This window comes from Pteropus medius, unplaced genomic scaffold (assembly GCF_902729225.1).
Source record: "Pteropus medius unplaced genomic scaffold, Ma_sr-lr_union100, whole genome shotgun sequence".
Taxonomy (NCBI): domain Eukaryota; kingdom Metazoa; phylum Chordata; class Mammalia; order Chiroptera; family Pteropodidae; genus Pteropus; species Pteropus medius.
The window spans coordinates 1,471,205-1,494,812 of NW_024340699.1; the positions used below are offsets into that span (position 1 = coordinate 1,471,205).

The window sequence follows — 23,608 nt, forward strand, 5'->3', positions numbered from 1 at the left end:
AGAGAGAGAGAGAGAGAGAGAGACCCATGTTTCAAACACCTTGCTCAGAGCAGCGCCCTGAGTTGCACTGCGTTGTCTCAGCTGCTTGGCAGCTACTGCCTATAATGAAGGCATTATTAATTTCAGTTTCAGGGGCTAGAAAATCAGGATGTGGACACTGTATGGCTATACCATCTGTGCAGTTGACATATATTGATTCATACCTTCTTCCCATCTGTCCTTGACACAGTGCAGTAACAGAGGTCACAATCTTCTCTTTCCTGGAATTCCCTCCAAAAGCAACTTTCTACCCAGTATCCTCACAATGATTTTCTTTGGTTGTTATTGTGCACTTCCAAGGAAAACTGGTGGCAGAGTGTCTGCATCTGTTACATCTCAGGTAGGTCCTTTTGACTCAGCTTAACAATAACTGACCACATCAAAAGAGTGTATGAAAACAATAGCTCTTCCACTTTGCTTTAGAATAGAGTTGGTGAGAGTCAGACATTTTAAATAGATCTTCCGGTTCTCCAGAATTTTGTAAATAACAAAGAAAATTAATGGATCACTCTAGAAATTAGCAGATTTGTTTTACACAGAAAGGTATGGCAGCCAGTTAAATTACAAACAGCAAATCTAGGGGTTTGGAAAAGTAGATTTACGGGAAGTTATGAAGCTGAAAACCAGAGGATGGGTACATCTTGCTCTACATGAAGGAGAGTAGGAGAAAAGAAAATCTAAGTCTCTAGTTAGTGGGATATTTGCATGTGTTTTGTTTAATATACTTAAAAAAAAAAAAAGGAGGGGATAAGTGGGGAGAGAGAGAAAGAACTAACTGTTCCTGAAAGCCTGAGCCAGATTTTGGAGGGATTTTATTTCAAGGACTATCATTTATTTTAGTTTAGTTTTTTTCTAACTACTCTCTGCCCAGGTGAAATTGGACACAGAAATAACTGAATCCTCAGTGGACTTTTTGAGGATTCAAGTGGCCACTTCTATGTGCAAAGTAAGTAGTAAGTGGCTAATTGCAGCCCGAGTGATTGGCTGAACCTACAATTAGCCATTTACTTTGTCTATTAGGGGAAGGACAGTTTGAATGGAGAAAGCTTCTCCATGGAGCCCCATGGCCTTTCCAGAAAACTCCAGAAACCCCAGGAAGAGTGTTAGGGGACTCTCTATTGAAGCAGAGCTAGGCTGCTCAGAATCTTGAGTTCTGTTTTTTTTTAATCAGTTTTTCCTACAGCTCTAAAATTCTCCAGGTCCAGGTAATAAGTATTGCACCACCCTCCCAAAGATGAAGAGTTTTGTTTTGTTTTGTTTTTTTAATACTTTAACAGGTGCCTGTAAACCTTTACACTCTAAGCAAAGTAAATTTCCAACTTTGCCTTATGGGTAAAAATCTCCTCTCTCTCCTCTTCGTAAAATTATAAGTTAAAATTTCTCTGATATCTTCAGCCCATATTTAGTGTTGAAAATTAATCCACTTTCAGTTGTTCCTGACAAAATATTGCAGCTTTCATAATATTTTAAGGAAATTTCCCTTGCTTTTGAGGGTGGATCTCAAATCACTGAGCCAATTTGATTTCAAAACAGGAAATTTCATTTTGATTAAACTGTGTCGCCTTGCTGAACTTCTGCAATACTGGACAAGAAATAATAGTGTTTGGTTGGGTCAGGGGCAGGGTTTGAAAATAGCCACATTATACCAAAGGGATATACTATTAGCTCCTTTAAGTTGGCTCTGGAGGAAATAGCAGTAAATCAAGAAATAGTAAACAAGTTGCACCTTCTCTGAGCCTCAGATGTTCCCTATGTATAAAACCAGGGACCGGTCTCAGTCATTTTAATGCCCCTTTCAGATCCAACTTGCCACGATTCTGATATAAAACAGTTCATTTCAGGAACTACCGATAGACCAATCTAGCCCTTGCCTCTGGCAGGTTAGGGAAGATTCAGAGTAATGGCCTCAGAGCTCAAAGCCCAACTGGGCAGGGTTTGTCAACCCCACCTCTTTCTTTTAGCCCTTTTTGCTTCAGCATCATTTTAATGATCACACTTGAAACTAAGTTCACACAGCACTGTGCCATTTTAATTGCTTGTTGTTTTAAGCACTTGAGACTTTCCCCACAGCCCAGATGTGTCATTCACAAAACACCGTCCCTTGTGAGAATTACAAGATAAAATCATATGTTCTTAGTTATCTAACTTTTGTATCCCCCAACTTTCCCCTACTGGGGTCACCCTGGGGCCCTGGGAGTCCATTAACATCTGCTCTGCCCCATGTTGAGTGAATAAACAATTGGTGGAGATGACAGATTATTTGGTGAACTGTAGCTTCGTTTTATTGGGAGTTTTCCTGCCTTTTCATGGTGAATGCTCACTACCTTCCTCGTGCAGAGGCACATCAGAGAGAGAGGAGGTTTTAAATGTGGTTTACTTTCTGTCTCTAAACATGAAAGACTTTTAGTGTGTTGCTAAAGTTACATCATAAGGCCCTGGCAGAACACAAATCTCCTTCATTTGTTCAACACAAACATAAGCAGCAGAGGGTAACTCCTTCTCTCCTTATACAAGCTACAGCAGAACGGTCCAGGGTCACCACTCTGTTTCATTTGCCATTCTCCTTGTAGCATCCAGAATGGTCTTTTAAAAATGAACAACCAGATCATGTGCCCTTTCTTCCCTCCCCTCCAAATGGTTCCCATTGGTCTTGCAGTGAAACCCAAATCCTTTGCCAAGACCTAACTCGTGCCTACTTCTCTAAGCTCATCCCATGCCGTTCTTACCCAGCTTGCTTTCTGTTTCTGAAATATACTAAACTGATTACCATCTCAGGGCCTTTGCACATGCTGTTATTACCACCTAAACGTTCTTCCCCACTCCCTAGTTCACTGCCAGTTCTATCCCACCAGTCATCATTTAGCTTGAAGGTCATCTTTCCAGAAAGGGCACTTTTGACTGTCCAGTCCAAAGTAACTGCCACCCTTGGCCATCATTCAACTCTCTATTATTTCAATCTGCTTTATTTTCCTCAAAGCATATTTCACTCTTGTCTCGTTCATTGTCTAGCTTCCTTCTGGAAAGCATAAGCTATCAGAACAGGGGTTTTACCTGTCTTGTTCACCTCTTTATTGCCAGGAATAAAGCAAACATATAGTAAGTACACAACAAAGGTTTGTCATATGAATGGATGAATGATGCATAATTAGATAAATGAACAAAGAAATACATTTTTTAAAACAAGGGGTTCTTAATTGGGGTTCATGGGCACCTGGGCTTTAAGAAGTTCCTGAATTCTCTCAAATTACTCACAAAATCCACCTATGGGTATTTTTCAGGTGAGAGATTCCACAGGTTTCATCGGATTCTCAAAGGGTCTATGATTCTTAAAAGATAAGACAGACAGACTATGGCAAAGCCTATTAAGAATAGGATCGCTGATTCCTAGTTGATTCCTGGCCTCCCGTGTGGCCATATGACTAATTCTGACTAAAGATAAAGAGATGTGCAGAGAAGTTGTAAGTGCAGCTTTCTCAAGTGTCTTAAAAGGGAAGGAGTCGACCTTCTCCCCTTCCTACTTCCACTGGCTATGATGTGGAGGTAAAAGCTGGAGCTCCAGCAGCCACCTTTAACCCTTAAGTGAGCCTGAAAATTGAAGCCACACACAGCAGAGCCAGAGACTCAACACCACGGAGCACCACCTAGCTGGAAAGAAAGAAAGATTTACAGATATATAACCTGAACTATCTAAACAGGAGACTTCCTGAACAAGAAAAAAAATAAACTTCTGTCTCTTATTTGGTGGGGGTATAGTAGGTTGAGATGAGAGAATATTACTGGCAACCTAATTAATCCTAAATAATTATCCCACTGTTTGCAAAGTAGAAGATAATGCTCTTTGAAAGAAATCGATATGTTAATACATGTGAACAGACTCTGCCCAAGATACTACTCCCAGTATTTACCTGTCCAGGAACAAAATTTAGCAGGATACGGAAATAAGAAAATGAATCCAAATGGTACAAGAGAAATTTCTTCCAATAAGCCTCAGACTTGGAGGCTTACTAGAAAGCAAAATCATGAACACAAATAGCACCTGTTTGGTACATATTCCACCATTAAATGTGTCACTAATATATAAATTGTATTTCTAACAACAACAATAAATCCTTTCCATAACTATTTTTCCTACAAAAGTAACGAAGCCTACCTATGCCTATGTGTTTGTATTTCAACAATGCTACCAAGTACTCTGGCTCATTTTTATTCATCTCCACCTATAAGCAAATGATGGTGCTTTTTGTTACATAAATGCATCCATATGGTGTTGAATTTACTATTAATTTTTACATATTGATTCTGAAGGAAGTAATGACATCACCATACAAATTAGGATTACTATAATATATTAAAGTATACCAATCCTGTGTATTATTAGAAATAACTATCATAGTTAAATTAAATTATTGACCCACAGCAATGAAAATGCTCAGGATTTATTATACATTATTGGTGTATAATAGATTGTTTAATAAATTTGTCCACAGAGACTTTAGTAATTTATTAATTGCAACTCAATCAATATAACCACAAATAGAAGATGTTATTATTTACCACACTATGAGCCAGTGGAAAAACATGCCTTCCTTGTTGATGCAAAGAAGAATGAAAAGTAAAAGTAATCCAGGTCTCTTGACTGCCTCCCTCCACCCATAGCTTGGGTTAATTTCAGGAGGCTGCACTCCATCTATGTAGTATCATCAGCGGCTGAGGTGAGAAGATGAAAAGAAAGATGTACAGCTATATCACCTTGGGCAAGTTACTTAACTTCTTTGATCTTTCATCCTCCTCAGCTGTAAACAGGGATAACAGTAGTCCTTACCTATAGAGATATGTGAGCACTGAAAGAGATAACTTTGCAGTGTCTGGCAAATAGTAAGCACTCATTAAATGTCAGTTACCATTGTCATTGTCATCATCATCATTTTTTTTCTGTTCTCTTTTCTTGCCTGAATTTCCTATAGTGAACTCAAGAGATTTCCTGAACTTTGTTTTAGTTCGTAAATCCACGAAGGCAGTGCCACCACTTTGTTCTTCTGTCTCCTGGAGCCCCAGATGGTACCTCAAATGCAGTGCTTTCCTCAGGCAGGCAAGCGGAGTTTGGGCAGAAGGGCAGGTCTATACACACTGACTGGCACACAGTTCACCGTTTTCTGAGAGCATCACTATCCATTCTGATAACACAGGAATCAAAATGGCTTTGAAACAAAAGAAATGCCTTCGTACCTCAATACCAGTAGGCACAGCCCATATTACACTAAATGCCACTCTGGGTCCTTCCCAGAAAACAGTGGCAGCCAAGTTCCCAGAGGCAGCCGGCACCCAGTAGATAAGATGAGGCAAAGAAAATTGCACTGGACGAGAAGAATGACCCTGTTGGCTTGCATTTCGCTGACAGTAAGCACGACTATCACTTACTGATCACTTACTATGTTCCAGGCACTGTTCTGAGCACTTTACACAGATTCTCTCATTTAATTCTTGTGACAAATTATATGAGAGTGTCACCATTATGATTCTCTCTTGACAGTTGTGGGAACTCAGGCTCAGAGGATTTAAATAGCTTGCCTAAAGTCAAATACAGCTAGAAAATTACAGATCTTGGCTTCAGATCCAGGCAACCTGACCAAAATCTATTTTTCAAAATGCCATACTGTGATGTCCTAGGAAGTTGTTTTAAGTGTTTAAACATTCATGGCTCATACCACCTTTTGCCAGAGGCCTCTGATGGCAATTTACAGAGGCAACCCATACTATCGTTAATTAAAATTTCAGGACATCAGATACACAGGGCTTTCCACTCCGGGTCTGCCCCCTACGACCTTGATCTCTCTTTGACTCATTTTTCTCATCTCTAAAATGGGGACGACAACAGGGCCTGCTTCATAGGCTTTGTGAAGACTGAGTGATATGTTTGAGTAAAGTGCTCAGCACACTGTAAGGCACATACTAAATGCTCAATAAATAACCACGTCAGTTCATTATTCTCTCCCTCCTTTAGAGGCATATTATTTTAAAATAAAAATAGAGGCCCTGTTACTTATCACATTCAGCCTTGAAACCCTCCTCCTTACATCTGGATGATAAAATGTAATTCTTATGAAAAAAGATAATTTTTCGGCACAACGTTCCCTATCTGCAATTACATCAAAATCACATTAATTGAGCTATAACACTGTCAGGCTCAGCAGCTGGAAAGCGCATCCATACATTCCAAGGAGAAGGCCATTAATTCAGCTCTCTACAGCGCGGCAATGAAATTGGGATGTCCGTTCTTCAACGTGATTTACTGTCTTTCAAGCTGCTTAAGTGGGAACCTCTACAAAAAGATTTAAGTTAAGTGACTCTTGTGCTGCTCTGAAGCTCATTTATTATTGAATTAAGTTTTCATTTCGTTTAAAGAGAATAAAGAAATATAGTTTTATTTGAAACAAGGTAAAACATTTAAAAGAAATCGGCTATTATGATCCTGGAAGCCAGTTTATATATCTGCAAATGATCTCATTCTGCTTATGCTCTGCTGAAAAGCCAAATTTAAGCTCATAAATATTACTAATATGCACATAATTTGAGACTTTTGCATGAGAGCTCATCCTTACTTTTCATACTTTATCATTCCTCTCTTTAAAAAAAATTTTTCCTTTTTTTTTTTTTAATTCAAGGCAGTTAGGGAATGCGCTGGAGAAAAACCAGGCAAACATAAACATACATTTTTGAAAAGTCTAGATTTTCTTTATGACATAGAGGGAAACACAAGAAAGAGAGGAGGTCGACAGGCAGGGAGATACAAGTTATAGGTTATCAATGTGTTGCAGAAAAATCAAAGTAATGTAGGTACACAGTGCTAAAAGATTTATAGCATCTTGGTTCACAGATGAATTGCATGTAGCAAATAGAGAATAATTCTCTACCGGAGGAGGAAGCACAACTTCGGTGTCTAAATTATCAGCCTTTGCATTAGGCACTGGACAACAAAGCCCCTTTACTATTAATAATCCTGTCTGTCCACTATCTAGATCAAAGAGATGGTATATTTCCACATAATGTTTCCTCTTCTAAATCTCATGCAGAATAGCCAAAAGTAATATTCCCTATACCAAGAAGTCCCCAAAGAGCTGAGCACTTCTGAACAAACTATATTTTTTAAAAATCCACTAGGACCCCTATAATGGTGTCATTTACACTCCAGTCACATGTGTCTACAGCACAAGACTCTTCATAATTAGGTATATACACTATACCAGCTCACTGCCTAATTAGCAAATTATGTTGAAAATAGCATCCTGCTAATTAACAGTTATTATGGCATTTCTGAAGCTGAGGCTTTAATTATCACCAACCTAATGCTTGTGTACAGAGAAAAAAAAGACCCCCTCTTTTTTTAAATGATCAATAAGTGCAAGAGATTATTATAAGGCAAATCTGCTGACAGCTGATTAATTTGTTTGATGCAAAGTTGCTGCGTGTTTCATATTATTTTATCGGAGTTGCAGGAAAAAGGTACATAATTTGGTTTCATTAGCAACCTCTGCGATTTATCACTAGAAAATGCACCCCCCTTTTTTGTTGTTGTTTGTTCAATTCCCTCTGTGTTTTTGCCTGTACCAGCATCAAAGTCAAGAGCAGGAAGTTTTAATTAAGTGACACTAATGAGGTCGTTGAAAATGATACTTCAGCAATTCAGCATGCTGTTAAATGTGTTTATTCTATAATGTCATCAAAGGTGATTGTTTTCCCTCGTAATAGATAAAATTCATTACCATAAGCATTGTACTTTTGAGTGCTAGAATTACGAAATGCAAGTTAGTCAGGTGTATCTGTTGCATTTTTTTTTCCTGCTGCTGCCAGTTCAAATTACTGGACCTAAAGGGAAACTTTAGCAAACAAGGCTCACTGTTTTGTTTTCTTTTTTTTAAGTCTCTCCTGTTTAGTAATTAACAGACCGTGCCAATGAGAAACAGAACAAAAGTGAGCATGCAAATGACTAATCAAGGAAAGCTGGAATCAAAGAGAGTGATGAGGGGTGAAGAGATGTCCCTCGAAGCCTGGCCATTGTGCCACTGGATTCTGTTGCTCTGCCAACACGGAGCTGCCCACTACATGACTGCATGCTCAGGCAGCCCCACTGGCAGCAGCAAAGGCTGCACTGCTATGTGATTCAGCATTTGATTTGAATTAGAATGAGGACATTTTGGATACTTTTACATTTAAATAGTTCTAGCCTCCCAAATACAATTATGGTTGTATGACCCACTTTAGGAAATTAATTATCGCATTGTAAATTTCCATGCTTCCTAAGAAATAAAAATGATTTTTCACATTGCTGAGATGTCTAAAGGGGGAAGCAATAAAATGATTCCGTTTTACAGATCGGGAAAACTGAGCAGAGTAATTTATCCCAGGTCAGGGCAGAGCAGGCAGAGATAACCCCTGTTCCTCTTAAGTCATACCGCCCCTGCAATTCAAAATATTCGCTCTTGGTTTTTTTCTCAGTTAATAACACATTTTCATATCTTATATAAATTTAAAAAGCCCTACCATGTTTCTGTTTCTTTTTGAATGCAACCACAGTGAATGACAAGCCCTTCATCAAAGTGGCAGGTCTCAGAATCTTACCTGGATTTAGACGACCGTGATTATCTCTCACTCAAAGTTTCCCATTTCTTGAGTTTGTTTCTAATGTCAAAGGAAACCCCTTCTGACCCATCATGTTTCATAACTTACAGTAACTATTCTTCCAACAGTGCTGCTAGTTCATAGCAAACTAAACAGACTTACATAGACACAAATCAGGACAAATAGGCATTTGAGGGACTTTTGCAAGATACTTGTCTTAACTACTGTGCTCGAGAAATAAAAATTGCTTCTTCTCTCACTACGTCCCTGGTTTGAGCTGGCTTGATACTGGGGCAGAGGGCTGGATTAGATGACCTCATGTAGTTTTTCAGGGCACTCTCAAAGATGGTCTCCATTAAAATTATCCGCCGATTCCCTAAAATATCTCAAGAAAATTAAATACTCAGTACAGTGGAGCAAATCAAACTTTGACTTAACTTGTCATTTTTCAACCAGTTAGCTGCAGGGAAACTCAAAATGCTCTGGTATAATATGAAAGTACAAGAGGTCGCCAGCTTTTTATTGGAGGGTTAAGCATAGGGAAAACATTAAAATGGCTTAGAAGTATTAACAAGGTGGTAAAAGCTCTAAATCCCTATCTAATATGCATTAATGAAACACGAGAATGTACACTGAGTGGCTCAGGGGTCGCTAACACGCTATGAGGCTGCGAAATGTCCAGGCAGCTTCGTAGCAGGAGGAGAGCCTCTTCTGTGAACTAAGGAAAGAATGTTTCTGGAAGAACCAAGATGCTTTTGCCAATTTGGTGTACTGTCTGGAACTTAAACTTCGGCTCTCTTTGTGGTTCTTCCACCTTAACTTTAGCCATCATCCAGATGCTCCTTAATAAAATGGCAAAGACTTCAGTAAACGATAGCATCGGTGCTGCTGAGGGCAGGTGAGGTGAGTGCTCTCACCCATGTGGACGGGCAGGGGGTGGCAGCATAAGCTGGCACAGTTGCTCTGGAAAGCACTTTGGAACTGCATCAAGGGTTTAAAAACCTTCATATCCGTTCATCCCATAATTGCACTTCCAGGAATCTAGCATAAGAAAATCAGAGATGCTCATCAAAGCATTATTTGTAATAATGAAAAATTAAAAACTTAAATGTCTAACATTGGCAGATTGGTTAAATAAATGATGATCTGTCCACATGATGTAATATTACGCAGTCATTAAAAACATGTTCAAAAAATACATATGAGTAAATGTAAGAACCACAAAGAAGAGGACTAAAGATGTAACATCTGGTATGTCCCCACATCTATAGATGTCAATATATCTATTTATGTAAGCATTAAAAACAAGTAGAAAGCAGATACCAAAATGCAAACAGCAGTTATCTCTGGAACATAGAATGGAAGGTAATTTGAATGTTTGTGTTGATACTTGGCAAAAATTATCCATTTAACAATATTAAAATTATAAAGTAATTCAATAGTATTATAGCATCTTTTTCAGAATGTACCCAGATGGTATTAGGAGTTTTATATAATGGTATAATTTATAATTAAATATACTATTATAGAATTTATAACGCAATCGGTTCAAACTTTTTTTCTCCATGAACCTCATAACTACTCAGCCTCTTGAAGCTCAGAGAATACCAAAATGCTGGGAACTATTCTTAGGAGGTGCTTAGTACAGCACTCCCAGAACACGCCTTTAAAAGATGCCTTCACATTTCATAACCATAGTAGTAATCTCAGCTCCACAGTTTCCTGCAGATCTGTATCAGGCAAGAGTACAACTTTTGAAGTCTCAAATCGTTTCATAGCACTATCTGGGTCCTCATGGGTGGACAGTTTCCTTAAAAATTTCATTTGCCTATTCTACAGAGTGATGGACACTTTTCTTTTTAAGTCCTTGGAACTACTGAAGCCACTTTCCAATTAGGTTAATTGAGTTTGCACTGGGCTCAAGACATATATATAGCTAAGGCTTAGGTTTTTGGGAGGTTTATTGTTGTAAGATATCTGCATACTGGGAGTTAATAAAATAAATTTAAACTACTCATCAAAGGGTTCAGGGATTGTTTGATTATTTGTCTTAATATTTTTTCAAAGCCATGAAGAAGAGGATAGAGAGCTAAAAACAAAGAAACTGAGGCCTGTATCTTTGTCCTGTTGCATACCTGTCACTTTAGGCAAGTGACTTAACCTCTCTGAGAAAATAGTTTCTAACCTGTGCATGGCTTTTCTTAAAGTGTGTTGAAAAGCTAAGTACCCTATAGCAGAGCTGCAGAAATAATAGGTGCTTGATTTGGGTATTATTTTCACTCTCAAGTAAACACACAAAAACAAGTAAATTGAATTTGCTCATATCCCCAAAGGAAAGGACCCAAATGAATGAATATAGTTGAAGCATAAACCTTTTAAGAAACACAGCACCTCCTTTACTTTCCACTCACATGGAAGGACAATCTGTAATATGTACCAAAAAGTTCTAGTCTTTTAGCATTTTGCTCTTTTATTGAATCTCTCTCACACACACACACACAATCTCGCCCTTGTTCAATATCTACAATACTGATGAAAACAGAATATGGAACCACAGAAAGTTTTCACCATGTTCAATGCACACGGGCAAATGGGAATGTATGTATGCTGGGTGTAAGAGTCTGTGTGTCATATGATTACCAAGTAATGAGGATGACACAGATTTTTATGAATGGCTTTTGGGAGCTGACTCACACTTTAGAGACATGTTTCATTTATGTGCATATTAGCTCCCTCCTTCAGTCATTCATTCAACTTCTACAATGCCAGTACAGAACAGTGCACTACACACACGCACACAGACACACAGATAAACACACAAGCAGGCCTACCATTGCCAGGCTGAATTGGCTCCTCTGTGTTACCTAGATTAGGTGACATGCTGCTCTGTAGAGATATGAGGAGAGATCATTTGGAAGACAGGGAAGTAGAAACCTCCAAGGTGAGAGATCATGGGACTCTCCTTTTCCTTCCTCTTATCTCAATTATCAAGTTCGAAAGTCTTCCATAGTTCAAATAAGCCATTCAAATTTCGACTCTCAAGCAGGCCTCGCAACGAGCAGTGTCAGATATTTGGAAAGCATACACATACTGACATTGAACTTGAATTTGAATCCCTACAGATTATTCAAGCTCCCAAAGCCCCAGTGTCCTTAGAAGGTTATTGTGAAGATTGAATGAGATAAAGCATGTAGAGTGTTTCGCACAGTGCCCGGCACATCATGTCTACTAAATACCATTGTTAGAGGAAGCAGAAGTAACAATTATAGCCTGACTCTGACCTAACACTTTATGTATATGACTGTACTCATAACAAGTCCACAAGTAGATACTATTATTATCTCCATCTGACAGAAGCAGGGGTTTGCCAGAGGGAACTTGGAGGCTACAGCTGGTCAGAGAGTATGCTCAAAGGGCCCACTTAAGATAAATGCAGAGAAACAGCCCATGGGCACCAAGGAGCTGAGGACACATTCCAGAGGCATGACATAAATGTGCAGCACAGCCACCCCGCTTATCCACTGAGCCTCCCGGGAGTCATGGGCACAGGTGCTGCTGTCCCACTCCTGGATTAGTATAAGCAAACCCAGGGCAGGCCACTAGTAGAACATCCAATATCCGCTACTGCAGGCTCTCACTGCACCCAGACCTCCCCACTCCCCGCCTTACACACATACACTCATGCAGTTACACACGAAAAAGAATAAGCTGGAGAAAAAACGGATCTATCCCCTTAAAAGAATTTAATAAAATGGACAGCGTATACAAAAAGCCAAACTAACACCAGTATTGTCTTCTCATTAGAGACTCTGTTAAAAATGATCACACATCTTATCACTATAATTAGCCATTTCTTAGTTGGAGTATATTTATACAACAGATTAACTCTCACCCCAAAAAGTATAAAAGATACCAGAGATGGTGTCCATGTACTCATTGAAATGAACACAACATGATACCAAAAATCTGCCAGATCACTGGAGGTTTTCCAAACATGCAGCTGATTCATGTTTCATCTTTATTCAGCTATCTTTGCACTGGATGGCCATTTTCCTCTGGCCCCCATCCCCAGTAGAATTTGGTCAAGTAGATGGACTGACCGAATGTACATAATGCTACTGGATTCTTTAGAGAGAGAGAGAGAGAGAAGCCTGGTTTTCCATCCTCTGCCCAACACCACCAATGAAAGATAAATATCTGTGTGGGCTCCCAGGGTGTCTAATAGCACAACGTGCCTTGCAGGTCCCATTTGTGCCATTCGTCAACACCGACACAAGGAAGGTGACATGGGGCATAATATAAAAATGGTCATTGATTCGCCGTCTTATCAAACATCTTTCCTGCCTCAGTTTCCCATCTCAGTTGATCATGAATGGATGATTGACTTATTTGGCACAGTTGATGGGAAAATGAACACTGGGGGAAAAGCGTCTCAGCTCAACCAGCGGTATGGCTTCAAGTTAGATGCTTTGGATCCTTGAGACTTGCTTTTCTCCTTGGAAAACAGAGATAAAGCATCAATGATAATACATATATAAAGTGCTTAGCACATTGCCTAGCACACTTAAGTGCTCCACACAGATATTACCGAAGCCTACTACACCAAAGGCACATGCCACGTTTCGTGGGAGATACCCAGATGAATCGGACAGTGATCCTTCCCACACGCACGAGCCCACAATCCCCACTGAGCCCAATCATCTGCTCCAAGCCACTCCTGCTCCGTCATCCTCCAAGCACGTTTCCACTCCAGCATCCGTCCATGACGATGCACTGGCTTCCTCCTCTGACCTGGAAACTCCTTGAGGGCAAGTTTTGTCTTGGGGTTTTAATTTTGTTGCTCTTCCATTTACCCCGATGTGCACCACAATATTATGAACAGAGTAGGCATTAAATAAATAAATGTGTGCTGAATGGATAAAGGAATAACATAGAGAACAGGACAGACCACAAGAACAGATACTCTAAACGTGTTTTGGAAATTCATGCGAAGGAGCAATGACTTTTATCTGGTTGCACCAAAGCAGGGGTGGGGGTGATCAAAGACGGTGTCAGTGAGGGGTGAACACAAAACCTTGGGCTCGGGGAACAGGCTGGACCTAGTGAGGCTGACCCGGGAGGGTCACTCTGATCCCTCCATCACCTAAACTCACGCCTCCTCTGCCATCAATAGCACAATGAAGTGCAGGTGCATGAGTATCAGAGGGCTGGGGTTGGGGGGCTGGGGTAGTCTTTGCAGTCAAACTGTCTGTTCTTTGAAGTGCCTGGAGTCCTATCACAGGGGGTTCGTATCAGCTCCGTCTTTCTAAAAGATTTTATTTTCCACCCAACCTGGGGTAGCATCATTGAGGAAGTCTTCCATATAAAAGATTAATCAAGAATATAGTTAGGAAGCCTAGGATTCATTCTGGGCCCTTCGGTGCTCCTGAAAGAAATAGGCAAATTGGACAGGAATCAAAGAAGGGAAACCACAAGGATTAAAGAGAGCAGCCGCGGGAGCTACTTATAAGGGTTCCTGCAGCACCAGCCAGGAATAAGCAAAGCTCGGGGATGACAAAACGGACCGAGGATCAAATACTCTGCTGAAGCAAGGGTGTAGGCACACCGATGAAGGGAAAGAATTGCTCAGGGTCACGCAAAGGGACAGAGCAGAGAGGAGCAGGATGTAATTACAGAAAGGAAAACTTGGGCTGAATATCAGGGCAGCCTTCTTAAGAGAAGGCTCAGTTCAAGGGCGGAACGGCTTCCCCAGGCTGGCGGTGGAAGCCCCATCGCTTGAGATGCATAAAGCCACTGGACAAAGAGTCGAGAAAGAGGGTGTGAGGAACAATCTCTCCACACAGGGGGTGGGACAGGTGACCTCACAGGGCCGCACGGCTCCACACTTCAATGACACGTCAAGATGTATTTCATCAGGCACCCACTGGCGAAAGCCTAAAGCACGGCCCCTCCACACACACACCCTCTTGGCCATTGTGCTCTCTCAATACACCACTCAAGAAACATTCCCATTCACTTCAAGAGCCCCTCCACGGCTCCTTGCTGCCAGCGAGAGCTGTGAGAATAATATCTCGCCCCGGATCCGGCGTGTTCACACTTTAAGGCAAAACATAGCTTTGAAGAAGGAATTTTAACTCTGGCTCCAGTTTCCTTCGTCTTGGCTTCTGGAAGTGGGATATTTTCATTTTGCTCTGTTTCGTGTGAGACCCTTTCCAATCCAAAAGAAAAGCATTCCCCTTACTATGGAATCCTGAACGGCCAGTGTAAAATTGTGATATTTTCATGTGTTCTCCAAATGGATCATGTGGCTCTCTTTCACTTCCTGAGGCGAGTCCAGTATTCCTAGCACGGACCACAGCGCCCACAGGGACCTCTGCAGCCTCAGCTTGTCCCACCCCTGCCCTCACCTCCCCTGCCCTCACTCCAGCATTACATGCCTTTTAGGGTTCCCCAAACAACCTGCTGGGCCTCCTCCTCCAGGACTTGTCCCAGCTGTTCCCGCTGTCCTAAACACCCCTATGCTCTCCCCCATCTTCACTGCTGTATTCGTCGCTTTGGCTGCCATAACCAAAGACCATAGTTGAGGGTGGATTAAATAAAAGAAATTTATTTCTCACAGTTCCGGAAGCTGGAAAGTTCAAGATCAAGGTGCCAGGTCGGGTTCTGCAAAGAGCCCTTTTTGGCCACATCTAAACCTGATTACCTCCCAAAGGCCCCCAGCTCCCAGTGTATCACATTAGGGTTAGGGCTTCATATGGATCTGGAGGGGATATAAACATTCAGACCATAACATTCCACCACTCCTCTTCCTTTAGGACCTAGCCTTAAATAGAAGCTTTGAGAAGTCTTTCCTGGTCTGGCAAAGACTGAGTTAGGGACCCCAGGTTGGCATCTAAGGCATCCCACCCAGTTTTAGCTCTGTGGGATAACTTAATACAGCATACCTGAGTGCTTAACATATGTTTGGCAAGGGCTGGGTCTTTAGGAAAACTCAAAGATAAACTAGAAGTTAATCTGTAAGCACTTATGGACCAGGTAGAGAGAGAAGATACACATATAAGTAACCTGTATCTCAACATACAAAGTTAACAGTGCAGTGAGACATGGAGCTACAGAAATTCAAAGGCAAGACACACATTTCCAGCTCAGTTGGAAAAAAGGAGTTGGGAAGACTTCCTAGAAAGGCTGGCAGAACATAAGATGCAGAGTGACACCCAGAAAGTGGGTATACCAAATAGAGAGGCCAGAATTAACAAAGGCCCAGAAGCTGAAAATCTCCCATACCTTTGGCTCAATGATAGAATTTGATTAAATTCAACTGTAGGGAAGCTATCTTGATCACAAAGTATCTTGAGTATAAAGGTGAGACTTTATATACAAGGGATAGGTTGTTTATAACAGGGCAACCTTACTCCAGCCTGTTATAAGATTAGGAGATGAAATAGGTTCTTCCCACACAGCTAGTCTTCTGCCCCTGGCACTGGTCAGACGGAGGACGGACTCTAAAATGAAGTGACTCTCCAATCTAGGGGGCTTCTCTGTGGACTAACCCTGGTATAAAACCACTTCAAATGAAAGGACAGCCTGTGGATGAGTTGAACCAACTATTATAATCATTATTTGTGTAACATTTGGGCAAGAGACAGCTCTTGACAGTTTCTTGTGAGAAGTTATGCCTATCTGGCTGAGCAGAGTTTAATTGAAAATGTCAACCACCTTGAAAGTCATTAGGGTGAAGCTCTCAGTCTCAGGAAAAGACAAAACTGAAAACAATCATCTGTTGCTGCTTACAATCAGCTATATTGGGGTGGACAGGAAACAAAAAGGATGACCATGTGGCACCTGGGCTTTTTGTAAGCCATTCGAGCACCAAATCCTCAGGTCTACTGCGAGAGGAAGAGAGGCTCATTCCAACGACACACATTTTGGGAACAATAATAATGTGAGGGGTTGGATCCATGCAATCAGGGCTGGACAGGTCACATTGGGAACATATACAAATGCCGTGAACCTCCTCTGGAGAATGGCTTCTTGAGGCATTCTTCTTGGCTATTCTGCCAAGGCAAAGGAATAAATGAAACAGAATCACCTGCAGTCCAAGCCAAAGAATATTGTGAGTATCTAAGGAAGACATTCATTCACTTTGACTCTCTGTGCTCTCTCTCCTGCTTCTACAGACGCATATACTATATGCACACAAACAACACACTGTGCTCACATGCACACATAAATCATCAGGGATTTCCACTGAATTATCCAAACTCAGCTGCTCCTCCCAAGGATCCAAAGATATGTTAAGAGTCTGGGAGCCTTGGTATATTTGCAAATAGTTTCCAGCTGATATTTCTTTAGTACTTGTTGAGTTAATAAAAAGCATACGACTATTAGAGAAAAGATGCATTTTATAAACATGGAATATTCTTTTTACTATCAATATTGAAAACAGGAAAGGAAGAGTGGGTAAAAATTCAGATATTAACACATAGATCATTTAAGAGAACGTAGGCTCTATAAAATAAAATACATAGGGTGCTATGTAAAATGCTTTCTTTCCATTGTAAAACACTGTCCTTAGATATCACCAAATTTAACAGTGTCACTGTATTTATGAAACTCCTGCATGGTAATGTACAAGGTAGAGCAAACATAAAATCATGAACTAGTCATCAAAGGCTCTGCTCTGGATCAGACCACCTGCATTCAAATCCTGGTCATACCACTGAAGACTCATGCAACCTTAGGCAAGTTACTTTACCCCTTTAAGCCTCATAACTTCATTTACAAATTAGAGATAACAGAGGGAACCCTAGAATCCCAGAGGGAAAAAGCGTGTAGCGCAGTACCCATGGTAAGTCCTCAATAGATGAGAGTTCATATTAAGCTTCAGTGGACACTAGGACTGGGGAAGTGAGACTAGACTGCCAGTTATCATGAATTTCAAACAGGGGTCTTAATTTCATATACAAGGAAACAGAGAACAAGTGAAGGTTTTTGGAAGAGGAACGATATGATGAAAGAGGCCTCTAAGGAAGCTCAGACCAGTGGGGCTTGATATCCTATCAGGGAGAAATATGGGGTGCGGTGGCCATCTAAAAAGTTTGAGAATGGTAGAAGTGGCGAAGGCAGGGAAAGGCCTTTACGAGAATATTTTTAAAGGAAGAAGAGGAGAAAGAAGAAGGGAGGAGAGAAGAAAAGAGAAGAGGTGAAAGGAGAAAAAGAGGAAGGAAGAAAGAAAGGGAGGAAAGAAGGAGAGTAAAGGAAAAGAAGAAGGGAAAAGACTGTTCTGGGTGAGTGACTAGAATGACTAATCGTGAGTCAAACATGAATCCAGGGCAGTCATCTGAATAAACTGAGTCTCCAGTCTTATCGCCTCAATTCAAAGAGTGCCAAAATGACACACAGACCAGTCATCATTCTAACTAGACAGTCTTTGAGGCTCTTTCGAGGCTAACCCCCAGAGTCCAAAATTTTCTTGATATCCATTCATTCAATTCATTTAGCAAGTCTCTACCAGGTACTCACTATGTACAAGGCACCATGCTAGGCTCTGAGAACACAGAAATGGAGAGAGATAACAAAACTTCTCTTTCGGAGCCTACGATCTAGCTGCATAGATAGCTACAAAACAATTAATACAGAAATAAGTCATTAATTTAAATTGTGCTATGTGTTATAAGTGGCATCCCTGATCAGATCCAAATCCCTAGAGAAAAGCTTCTAAACAGGACAGGTCTCTTACAGAACCTGAATACAAGACCTCCTGCCTAACTTCCAGAACCAGCCTAGCTTCTAAAATCCCGGAGGCAAGCTGAGTGAATTTTACACAAGAGCGTGCTCATACCTGTCCTACGTATGCCTGGAACACTTTGAACTATCCTAAAGTCTCAGATAAAATGGGAAACACAAAGGGAGGGCAGAAGAGAGCCTGGAATGGGTTTGAGGCGGGGAGCAGGGAAGGAAAGCACTAGAATATTCTACACAGTGAAACTGCTATAAGTCATGGTCAATCAAGTCACTTAGAATCACTGCCCTCATGAGCTATAAAAAATAAGAAGATTTGACAAAATCTGCAATAGAAAATATCTGACAGTCACCTCCATTCCCACCCCTTGCACAGGGACAGGCGTCACTGCTTTGTCATAGGATGCTTTTCTTCTGATACACCTCAACAAAGCACTCCAGGCAGCCACCAGCCACGGATTTGTGGAAGCAGGAGAGACAAAACTTAATTTAAATTCATCAGTTGTTAAGGTCCTTTCTCATCGAGGCCACGACAGCCTACAAGTCTAGAGTTTGAGAGGTAAGCAGAAGGACCGCAGCCAACAGCAAAGGATGAGTAACCATGTCAAAGCAAAGCTCAATGTGAAAGCAGAGTTGAGATGAGAACCATTTCCCTCCCACGTAGACATGCGGGGTGAACAGTAGAAAAGTGAAGCAGTTTATTTTAAAAGTCCCTCTCCAAACAGATAACACATCCTTACTCCACTGAAATCTAACCTTTGCCTACAAGGCACTAGTTCTCTCCATATTTTTCTCTAAAACTGCAACATGAAAAATTTTGGCAGATACTGAAGAATTTGTAATGATCCTTAAAAGAAATAAATTCTTCATTCCTGGAGGGTGGGTATGCTTCCTAAGGACTGTTTGGAAATCAAAAGGGACAGACGACCATGGGAAACAGAACCTCCAATTTTTCCTGTGACGGGGGTGGGGTAGGGGTCTGCAGGACAGTGTCAGATGTCACCAACATTCTCCCTGGGTGGAGCCCTTATTTTCTTCTTTGCTCAGGGTGAGCTGGGTTCTTCTCACACATCTGCTTGTCACTGTGATGTCAGGGGAGGCCTGAAGGCAGACCAATGACAGCTTCTGCTTGGCCAAAGAATAGGAAGGTAGTTTACTACACCATATAAATAGAGCAACAAAGCCCCCATGGAGGAATGTAGAGTGTAACACTTAAAAAAAAAAAAGGTATGCCATTGGAGCAGGGGCATTACACGAGTATACTGAATACAGGCCAAAACTGCTTAAAATGGCTCTCAAAAATATGTCTTTCTGCGATAGCTTGTTGGGTGTGTTATTTTTATCTATGCTGCTGGGATTAAGCATGGCCTAGAATCCCAGCTTGAAAGAGAAGAACAAATTTTGCACTACCTGCTATCTCTCCACATCCATCAGCACTTACCAGAAATCTGGACAGGGACACCCTTGACACAAAGAAAGGACAATTAAAGCCTGAGAGGAGTCCAGTCTGAGCTCTGCCGGAGCCAAACAGCCTCTACGTGGCTCCCTTCAGTCTCCAGCCCTGCTTGCCCAGCAGCCCTGCCTTTGACTGACATGTGACATTCTTGTCTTCCTGGACAGAGAAGCCGAGCTCTTGATGGTTATCGACATCAGAAAATGTCATGTCTGAATATGCCAGCCAGACCTTCCTCCCCCACTTCGTTTCCTGCCTCCTGGCCCTCAGTTTATTTTGATTCTACAATGAAAACTCTCAAGTATGGAACGGCTGCCTGCTGTATCACACAAGCCCTTAATTGTGCTCTGGGCTTGGATCGTGGCATTTTATCACCCTGCAATGGTAAAAGGCACATTTGTAACAGGAGTAGGTCATGGAATATTTTCTGGAAATGCCAATGGATTTCAAGACCCCTTCTTTTTTTATGCTAGACATTTGTGATTTCATCTGTGTGTATAGATCTCCTCTCTTATACCTTTTCTTACTCTCCTTATAATCCTATTCAAGTCCCCTACTTATTCTTTACATTGCTGAATATTAATATCCTAATCCATAATCACTCGTCCCTTATTAATTCACCAAAGCATTTGAGCAGATTTAATTTTTATATGACCACAGTTCCTATACCACGATGGTGTGCCCATTTATCATTCTTCTTGCTCTTTTAAAACATTTTCATCAGTAAAAGGACAGCTCGCAACAAAGAAATTATGTTCAGCCTCTTCCCAAAAGAGGCCGCCTCAACAAGATAATTTTGTAGAAGACAAAGAAGTGATCTGTGCCCAATCTATACATGGCTGGCCACTCTGAGACTTTGGCTCATGTGTTTATATATGCCCTCTCTCAACAAATTTAACCATTTCCCATTGTATATGTCCAAAATGTTCACTGAATGAGTCTTCCCAGACATCACCGTGTTCTAACTCAAATGCATCCTCTTGTATTTAACCAAGAATCTCTACATTCTAGTTGTCACATGTTGAATTCTCATCCGCTAGGTCACACTAAGAACAAATTCTCTTCTAATAACCATCATTCCTTAGCTCAACCCAAACCTCCAAGAAGAAGAGTTCATGCATTCACAGGGTTTCAAAGTCATGTTCCCTACAGCAGTATTTTTCACTTGATAAATTCATGTTGCATCACTTTTAAGCAATTCCCAGTGGTGTATGGTGGTACCTGTTCACAAATGTTTCCCTAATATTGCTAAGTAAAATGAAAGTTTCAGGCTGGCTTCCAGGGAGGCAGTGGGCTAAGGAGAAATGGGTTACTGATGCTTTTCTATTCCCCCAGCTCAAAGGTCTCTAATTAACACTGATGAAACTGGCTTTTGGCACGTCCTTGCAGATTATTCACTTCAGGACTTGGGAAGAAGCAAGGCTTTATTCAACAACCTCATTCATTAATGGTTAGTGAACACACTCAAGAAAAAGTACTCAGGGCAGGTACAAGCCCAGGGTCAGTAGCCAGTGAAGAACAGCAACCTGTACTTCATACTGACATTTCCCAACAAAACTTTAGTCTAGGCAAACGTTTCGCTATATTTTCCAATTACACCTGCCGGAATCTGGTCTTTATGGAACCAAAAGAAAGCCAAATCGAGTGAAAAGTGCCCCAGTCTAGTGTCTTTCCGAGAGGCTTCATAAAAGTTATTTTGAGGTCTGAAAAGACACACAAGATATCCTAAGAAATTCAGATGCTGATGAAATTGGCATTGACTTTAGGACCATCCAGAAAGCAACCAAGTTCTTTCCCCAGCAGCCTGGGGAACGACCTTCGAGTGTGATGTCTGAATCCAAGAAAGGAAAAGCCTACAAATGAGTGATGTGAACTACCAGGAATCTCACTGTGGCTGAATTCCACGGGAGTGTATATAGTTAGCTTGGTTGAGTTTGTCCAAAAGTCAGCCATCCCTGACTACTCTAATGCACGGTCACCCCCACCTCAAGTGTCCTGTCCCAAGGGAGAGACCAGGCAGGCACAGTGTCCGGAGAAGAAGAACAAGGGCAGGGTTCTTAGCTCCAGCCACTTGTCACCATGTGAGAATGGCAGCTCTGTGTTGCTAGACCTCTGACTTTTTAAGAGAAGATGGAAATGTGGAATTTTATTATAAATCTCCCAATTTTAAATAATAGTTCAAATTTAAAAAAAAAAAAGTGTAAGCCAAACAAAACACAGCTGACGGTGGGCCAGACCTAATGCATGGGCTGCCGGTTTGCAATCCCTGAACACTTCGGCACATGTGACACAAATCATATACTGCTTTTGCATTGTTTCACTTTACATTTAGCAGGATGTGACGAAGTTAACTACAGACGCTTTTGCCCCGACACACTTTTGGCTAGGTGGGCTTCCAATGCCAGGCGCTTACTAAGCAGGGACTCTATTTGTATTGTCATGTTGAACAATGGCTATGAGCAGATGTAACGTTTCCCAAAAGAGAGAAGCAGAGGCAAAAGAGAGAACTTGGCATCAACCTCAGTGAACGCGCCTCCTTCTCTCCTCCATTCTTTTTTTCTTCCTGGCAGGTGCATGTTCAAAATGGTGATTTCTCATTTAATCATTAAGTATTTCCACGGCACAGTAAAATCCATCACAGATCAGACGGACACGGGAGTATGCTAATTCCCCATCTCTCTGATAATGCACAGATTCAATAGGGTCTTCTTCCCGCCAATGTGCGTTCATAAATGCCATTAATAGTAATGGGAGTCAAATGCAAAATATGACTGAGTAGGCCCCAGTGCATGAAAATATTCTCAACCACAAGGACAAGCTGCCACACAGCTCACTGCCTTGCGCTAAATTAGGGGCTGGGGATTCTCTGATTGGGACCAAGATGGTGATAATGACAAATAAAGAGAAAAGCCAGTTCTTGTTCCCTGCTTATCCACTACCAGGACTATGCCTGACTTACAGGTCAGAGACAATGAGGAGCTTTGAAGCTTGGAAACAGACAGGGTGTAGAGAGATGCAAACCCGCAGCCTTGCAGAGGAATTAATGAAACACAACTAAGCCGGTTCAACACCACTGCCCTTTAGTCATCCCACCCACTAAAAGACACTGTTAAAAACCCGCCAGCTTTTATTAAGAGAAACAAATGAAGTCGACTACCGAGCACTCAGGAGTTTTTCATCCTGAAAGTCCAGGATGGCTCTGGCACAATAAAGGTCATATCTCCTGACCACCAGTAATGTTCGCAGAGCAACCTGAGCTCCAGGCAAGGGCCCGCCGCTTCTCAGTATTCCCCAGTAGAAGGTGTTGCCGATTAAACTATCACATTTCAAAGGGCTCCTTACAGTAAATAGGAAAGAAAGGAAAAAAGAGATCCAGGGCCTTTTGTTAGTCAAAAAGCTAGGGAAAGGCGATAATTAACCCATTTTTGTAGAGAAATCATTTGGACAAAAGTCAGGGGATTTACCACCCTGTCAATTGTTAAGGCTAGATAAGGACATTATATTCCACTGCACAAAGGGTGACTGAGATGGTGAATGGAAAGTAGGCCACTACTACTACTTTACCTCACATCTGAAAAAGGACTTTTTTTTTGTCCTCCTGATGCAGCTATGGACTAAAAGATTTTTTTCCACCCTTGCACTAAAAACATAACTTCAGAGACTGGCTTCTGCATTTTGTTAAATATTCAAAGGTATTGTGCAATTAGCATGTCATTAATGAATAATTAATTACAGCTAAAGCAGCCTTCAGATTTTTGT

At 41.2% G+C, this 23,608-nt stretch overlaps 1 protein-coding gene across 8 annotated transcripts in view; it reads right to left on the reverse strand.

Annotated features, from left to right (window-relative positions):
* The window catches only part of EBF1 (EBF transcription factor 1), a 376,947-nt gene that overhangs the window by 216,447 nt on the left and 136,892 nt on the right, over window positions 1-23,608 (reverse strand). The gene's annotated exons all lie outside the window — the stretch shown is intronic.